This window comes from Carlito syrichta, unplaced genomic scaffold (genome assembly GCF_000164805.1).
Source record: "Carlito syrichta isolate Samal-C Ts95f unplaced genomic scaffold, Tarsius_syrichta-2.0.1 Scaffold137389, whole genome shotgun sequence".
NCBI lineage: Eukaryota > Metazoa > Chordata > Mammalia > Primates > Tarsiidae > Carlito > Carlito syrichta.
The window spans coordinates 55,616-62,595 of NW_007081485.1; the positions used below are offsets into that span (position 1 = coordinate 55,616).

The window sequence follows — 6,980 nt, forward strand, 5'->3', positions numbered from 1 at the left end:
AAAAAAAAAAAAAAAAAAAAAAAAAATTCCTGGACTCAAGCGATCCTCCACCTCAGCCTCCTGGGTAGCTGGGACTACAGGCATACATCACCACATCTAGCTAATTTTTACATTTTTCGTAGAGATAAAGTCTTTCTATGTTGCCTAGGCTGGTATTGAACTCCAGGTCTCAAGCAATCCTTCCGTCTTAGCCTCCAAAGTACTGGGATGACAGGGGTGAGTCATCATATCTGGCCACCAATCCAGTTTGATATGTAGTAATTTCATGATCATTTAATTTAGTTCTAAATATTTTTAAATTTTTGGTTGAGTTATTTGGAAGTATGTTTCTAAATTTCCAAATATATAAGGGGTGGTTGCTTAACTTTTTGTTACTGCATTCCAATCTACGTGTTGTGGGTCAAGAGACATGCTTTCTTTGTTGTCATGTTTGTAAATGTTGCACATGTATAGTATCCAGTTTTGAGGATACAGAGTTCTCGAACCCACAGGCTCAGGCAATTCACTCACCTCAGCCTCCCAAAGGCGCGGGATGACAGGCTGAGCCACCGAGTCTGGCTAAAAATATTTTCAATCTCTAGCTCTCAGTACTGCATTTAGAGAACGTCTTCAGATATATGATTAAATTTACTAACTCTCTTCAGTTGTAACTGATTTCTGTTTCTCCCATCCATGACATTTTTTCAATGACTACCCAGTCGTTCCCTGGCTTATGCAGTTATTCTTTGGTTTCAGTACCCTGTAGTAAAGCAGTGTCTGAAAATATTAGGATATTATGAGAGAGGGACCACCCTCGCCTAAGTTTTGTTACAGGCTTTTGCGTAATTGGTCTGTTTTATTATTAATCATTGTTGTTTATCTCTTACTACGCCTGATTTATAAATTAAAACTTATCATAGGTATGTATGAGGTGGCTCCTCCCACAAAAATCAGAATTCTTTTTCGGAGTGTGGGCTTCTTGTAACACAGGCTTCCCCCACTAGGTGAGTGTTCTAGAAACCCATCGGCATCAGTATCTCAGCTAGTGTTGTTGAGAGGCTGTGCTCGACTTCAGGAAATCTTTTCAGGAGATTCTTTCGACACGTTTGCCCATTTCATGATGGGTGATTTACCAGGGCTCCTGCCCACACCATGTTGAGTATTCAGCAGTTTTTGACTCCCGTGTCCCACCCTCCCCATTCACTGATCTTACCCTGAGTGACATTTTTTGTTTCCCTGGATAAAAAAAGTCCTCAAAGGGAAACGTTTTGCCGATGTGGAAGAGGTGAAATAAAAATGGCAGACGCACTAAAAGTCATCCAAATTGATGAGTTCAAAAAACTGTTTTGAGCAGTGGAAAAGACATCTCGATAGGTGCATTGCATCACATGGAGAGTACTTTGAAGGTGGCTGCAGTTTAAACATGTAACAATAAATACACAAATTTTCATAAATAAATTCTGGATTTTTTGGTTCTCTCTTGCATTATAGGGAAAAAGCCCTATATATATATAGGGTTTGGCCACTTTTCTTGGTTTCAGGTATCCACTGGGGATCTTGAAACACATTCCCCTGGATAAGGGGAACTACCATATATTTGAAATCTGAAGGTTTTTTTGTTTTCTAAATTGAGACACCAGGTAGGACTGAATTTCTTTTTTTGACCTTCCTTTTTGTGTATTAGGTGAATTTTCTTTTTTTTTTTTGAGTTGGAGTGTCACTCTGTCGCCCAGGTTGGATTGCAGTGACACACTCACAGCCACCCACCCCAGTGTCAACCTGCTGGGTTCCGGCGATCCTTCCGTCTCAGCCTTCCAAGTAGCTGGAACTACAGGTGCATGCTACCATGCCCAGCTAATTTTTTATTATATTGTAGAGACGAGGTCTCATCAAGCTGCTGGGCTGGTCTTGAACCTGTGGGCTCAGGCAATCCACTCACCTCGGCCTCCCAAAGTGCTGGAATTACAGGCTGAACCACTGAGCCCGGCCTATTAGGTGAATTTTCATAGTGTAATATTTTTGGTTTTTGTTTTTGAGTGGGAGTCTCACTCTGTCGCCTAGGCTGGAGTGCAGTGGCACATTCACAGCCACTGCATCCTCGACCTGCTAGGTTCAGGCAATCTTCCCACTACAGATTTCCAAGTAGCTGGAACTACAGGTATGCACCACCATGTCCGGCCAATTTTTTCTTTTCTTTTCTTTTCTTTGAGCTGGAGTCTCACTCTGTCACCCAGGCTAAAGTGCAGTCCGGTTAATTTTTTTGATTTGTTGTAGAGACGAGGTCTCACCAAATTGCCCAGGCTGATCTTGAACCCCTGAGCTCAGGTAATCCTCTTGCTTCGGCCTCCTAAAGTCCTGGGATTACAGGCTTGAGCAACCGTGTCTAGCCAATTTTTTCATTTATTGTAGGTCTCCGGCCCCTCACCTCAGCCTCCCAAAGTGCTGGGATTACAGGTGTGAGCCACCATGCCTGGCCATAGTATAATATTTTAATTCCTTTAATGATTTTTTTTTTCTGAGGCAGGGTTTTATTCTGTTGCTCAGGTTGGAGTGCAGTGGCACAAATATAGCTCACTGCAGCCTCCTACTCCTAGGCGCAAGTGATCCTTCTGTACCAGCCTCCTAAGTAGCTGGGATGACAGGTGTGTACTACCCTACCCGACTCGTTTTCTGATTTTTTTCATAGAGATAAGGTCATGCTATGTTGCCCAGGCTGGCCTCAAACACCTGGGCTCAAGCAATCCTCTTGCTTTGGCCTCCAAAAGTGTCGGGATTTCAGGTGTGAGCCACCACACCTGTCCTTTTAATGATTTGTAAGTCAAATCTTGAGTTATTTTTTTAACAATTGTTCTAGGGCTTATACCTATTAGCTTATCAGATTCGACTTCAGATTTATACCAGCTTAATTGCAGTGAGTATAGAAACTTTATTTCTATGTAGCTCTATTTCCTTTCTTGACTTTTTGCTGCTATTATTGTCATACGTATTAAAAGATCTATCTATAGCTATAATTTTTTTTTTTTTTTGAGTTGGAGTCTCACTCTGTCACCCAGACTGGAGCAGTAGCATGAACATGGCTCACCACAGCCTTGACCTCGTGGGCTCAGGAGATCCTTCTGCCTCAGCCTCCTGAGTGGCTGGAACTACGGACGTATGCCACAACCCCTGGCTAATATTTTAGACGAAATCTCACTATGTTGCCTGTGCTGGTCTCAAACTCCTGGGCTCAAGCAATACTCCTGCCTTGGCCTCCCAAAGTGCTGGGATTACAGGTGTGAGCCACTGTGCCTGGCCCAAAAGAACTTGCTTTAAAACAAAAACTGGGCCAGGTGCCGTGGCTCACACCTATAAGCCCAGCACGGGAGGCTTAGGTGAGAGGATAACCTCAGCCTCGGCAATCAAGACCAGCCTGGACAACTTGGAAAGATCTCATCTCTACAATAAATCAAAAAATTAGCCAGGCATTGTAGCATGCGCCTGTAGTTCCAGCTACTTGGAGGGCTGAGGCGGAAGGATCGCCTGAGCCCAGCAGGCCGAGGCTGCGGTGGCCGGGAGCAGTGCCACCGCACTCCAGCCTGGGCAACGAAGTTTGACTCTGGCTCAAAAAACAAAAACAAAAACTGGAGCTGGGCGTGGTGGCTCATGCCTATAATCCCAGTACTTTGGGAGGCCGAGGATAGAGAACAGCCTGAGCCCAGGATTTTGAGACAAGCCTGGGCAACTTGGTGAAACTCATGTCAACAATAAATCAAAAAATTTGCTGGGCATGGTGGCTCACACCTGTGGTTGCAGCTCCTTGTAAGGCTGAGGCGGAAGGATCGCCTGAGCCCAGCAGGCCGAGGCTGCGGTGGCCGTGAGCGTGCCACTGCACTCCAGCCTGGGCAGTACAGTGAGACTCCGACTCAAAAACAACCCTGAGGTCAGGAACTGACACACAGACACTGATGCTGGGATTTCCCCTTTGTCCCAGAGGACAGTGGCATCACCCAAGACATCTCTGAAGTAAGTCCAGGAAGGGACTATGGTGCTAGAAAAGGCTGGCCTGCCCACTCAGTTTCCTCCCTCTCTCCCCACATATCTCCTGCTGCTCCAGGAAGACAGTTGGCCACTGGTCGTTCAGGCCCAGGAGGACAAGGATGAAGGTTGTCACAGGAGGCTCACCCGGTGCCCAGCACTTAGCAGGCGCTCAGGGAAATCTTATTTTTCCTCTTCTTTTGATGCCACACCTGTGTTTAACAATATAGTGAAGCTGGGCACGGTGGCTCAAGCCTATAATCCCAGCATGTTGGGAGGCAAAGGCGAGAGGATTGCCTGAGCTCAGGGGTTCGAGACCAGCTTGAGCAACAATGCGAGGCCTCATCTCTACAATAAATCAAAAAATTGGCGGGACGTGGTGGCGCATGCCTGTGGTTCCAGCTACCTGGAAGGCGGAGGCGGAAGGATGCCTGAGCCCAGCAGGTCGAGGCTGCGGTGGCCATGAGCAGCGTGCCACTGCACTCCAGCCTGGGTGACAGAGTGAGATTCCGACTCAAAAAACAAAACATCAACAACAACAACAAAATATAGTTGTACATAGAACACTAAGAGCACTTTTCTTCATATTTTCCAGAAGGACTTGAAACATACAGACTTTCTGTTAGTGATCATACGGCAGCATGTGCAAAGCTAACTCCTAAGTAAATGCATTATAATTTGCTTAGAATTTAAAGGCTTAATGGCAATCATGGGGGTGGGGGGTGGGGAGAAGTATATAACTTTAATAACTGAACAGAAAAGACATTCAAGAAACAGTCAATGAAACTTAATATGGTCTCATGGGCTGTGAGGGAGGTGGTGCCTGGTTTGGAGGGGTAACCGCTATGTCCAAATAATCTCCTATTTGAAACTTCTGTGACTGCAGGACCGTGGGATCATCGGTCTGTTTTCTGCCAGACATGGCACGGCCCTTAACTCGGTAGCCAAGTCTTTCAACATCTGTGAAATCGATGGCAAAATCGAAGTGCGTGCCCTTTTTTCTAGCTTCTGGGCAGACTTCTTTCACTAAACCAGTCAGCTCTCTCCAGGTTGCCTCCAACTAGGTGTAGATCCACAGCTCGCTGGATGGCATGTTTCTGCGGGAGAACTCGTCTATGCCACGGTGGCCGTTGATGGTAGTGAAGAGACTCAGCACAGGCACCAGGCATGTCTTCTTGTGGACAATCAGCTTCTTCTTGATTTTCTCCTGGTTGACATGACGTGTGACTCCATTGCCAGCTTCCTCCTACGTGTCACGAGACGGGGGGAAAGCTTTGCTTTTCTTTTTCTCTTTTTTTTTGGAGCCGGAGTCTCACTCTGTCACCCAGGCTGGAGTGCAGTGGCATGCTCACGGCCACTGAACCTCAACCTGCTGGGTTCAGACAACCCTTCTGCCTCAGCCTTCCAAGAAGCTGGAACTACAGGCATGCGCCACCACACCCGGCTAATATTTTTATTTATTGTAGAGACCCGGCCTTGGCAAGTTGCCCAGGCTGGTCTCAAACCCAGAGTTCAGGCAATCCTCTCGACTCGGCCTCCCAAAGTGCTAGGTCTGTAGGTGTGACCACCGCGCCTGCTGGAAATTTTTTCTGAGTTGAAACCCGCCTAGTCTGTGCCTGTCTCCCTGGCTGCTTGTGAGCTGCCCGTCATCCTGGCTTTGTGAGGAGGCTTAGTGGGCTGGGAAAGCGTTGGTGGGTGGCCAGAGGTCTAGATCTAACCCTGACTCTGCCCTTCACCAGCTGTGTTACTGGAGCAAATGCTTGCTCTTCCTGCCTGTCCCCAGGTAGAGGATGTAGACAAGGCATCTATTACACGCCCTTGGTGCCTGCATGGTGTTCCGTGGCTGTTGCTTTCCTTTTCTAGATACTTGTGGTATGTTCGCCCTCACTTTAAGGATGAGAAAGTCTTTTTGTCTTCCTGCTTCTCATCCTGGCCACATCTTTCAAGTCCTTTCCAGGCTGAAGGAAAGCCTGTGTGTGAGTTTCCAGGAGACTGGAAACAACCCAGTGTAAACCCACCAACACCCCGGCCGTCAAGTTACTCCACTGTGTGTCCTGCCTTCTCACCCTGATGATTTGAGGTCTTGTCATTTAGAGTCTCAGGCCTGAAAGTAATTGTGCTAAAGAATGTCCTACAAGCTGGGCTCGGTGGCTCAGCCTGTCATCCCGCGCCTTTGGGAGGCTGAGGTGAGTGGATTGCCTGAGCCCGCGGGTTCGAGACCTGCCTGGGCAGCGAGACCTCATCTCGACAACAAATCAAAAAATCAGCCAGGCGTGGTAGCGCACGCCTGTAATTCTGGCTACTCGGAAGGCTGAGGCGGAAGGATCGCCAGAGCCCAGCGGGTCGAGGCTGCGGTGGCTGGGAGCGGCCGCTGCACTCCAGTCTGGGCGACAGAGTGAGACTCCAACTCAAAAAAAAAAAAAAAAAGAATGTCCTACAGAGAGTTCATCTGCTGATCGACGGTCCAAAATGCGAAAAATAACTTCAAGGGACTGTTAAAATTCAGGTGATGCCAGGCACAGTGACTCATGTCTGTAATCGCAGCACTTTGGGAGGCTAAGGTGGGAGGATCACTGGAGCCCAGGAGTTGGAGATCAGTCTTGGGCAACAGAGTGAGACCTTGTCTCTACAAAAAAAAAAAAAAATCAGCTGGACTTGGTAGCAGGCACCTGTAGTCCCAGCCAGGAGGCTGAGGTGGAAGGATTGCCTGAGGTTAGGAGGTCAAGGTCAAGGCTGTGGTGAGTCTTGATCAAGGCAGGGCACTCCAGCCTGGGCAACAGAGGGAGACACCAACCCAAAAGAAAAATTCAAGTGAAGGAAACCTGCGCTCATGAAGGCACCCAAGAGAGCAGGGGTGTGGCCTGGCAGGTGAATCTGGTCGCATGAGGGGATGTAGGGGTGAGGGGGCTGGGTAGAAGGTGTGGGTGGGGTCTGGTTAGGGAGATGTGGGGGCTGGGTAAGGGATGTGGGGGGCTGCGTAGGGGATA

General features: G+C 47.8%; 1 pseudogene; it reads right to left on the bottom strand.

Annotated features, from left to right (window-relative positions):
* Nucleotides 1–4,780: 4,780 nt before the first annotated feature.
* LOC103251220 lies at nt 4,781–5,239 on the bottom strand (annotated as a pseudogene).
* Nucleotides 5,240–6,980: the final 1,741 nt, after the last annotated feature.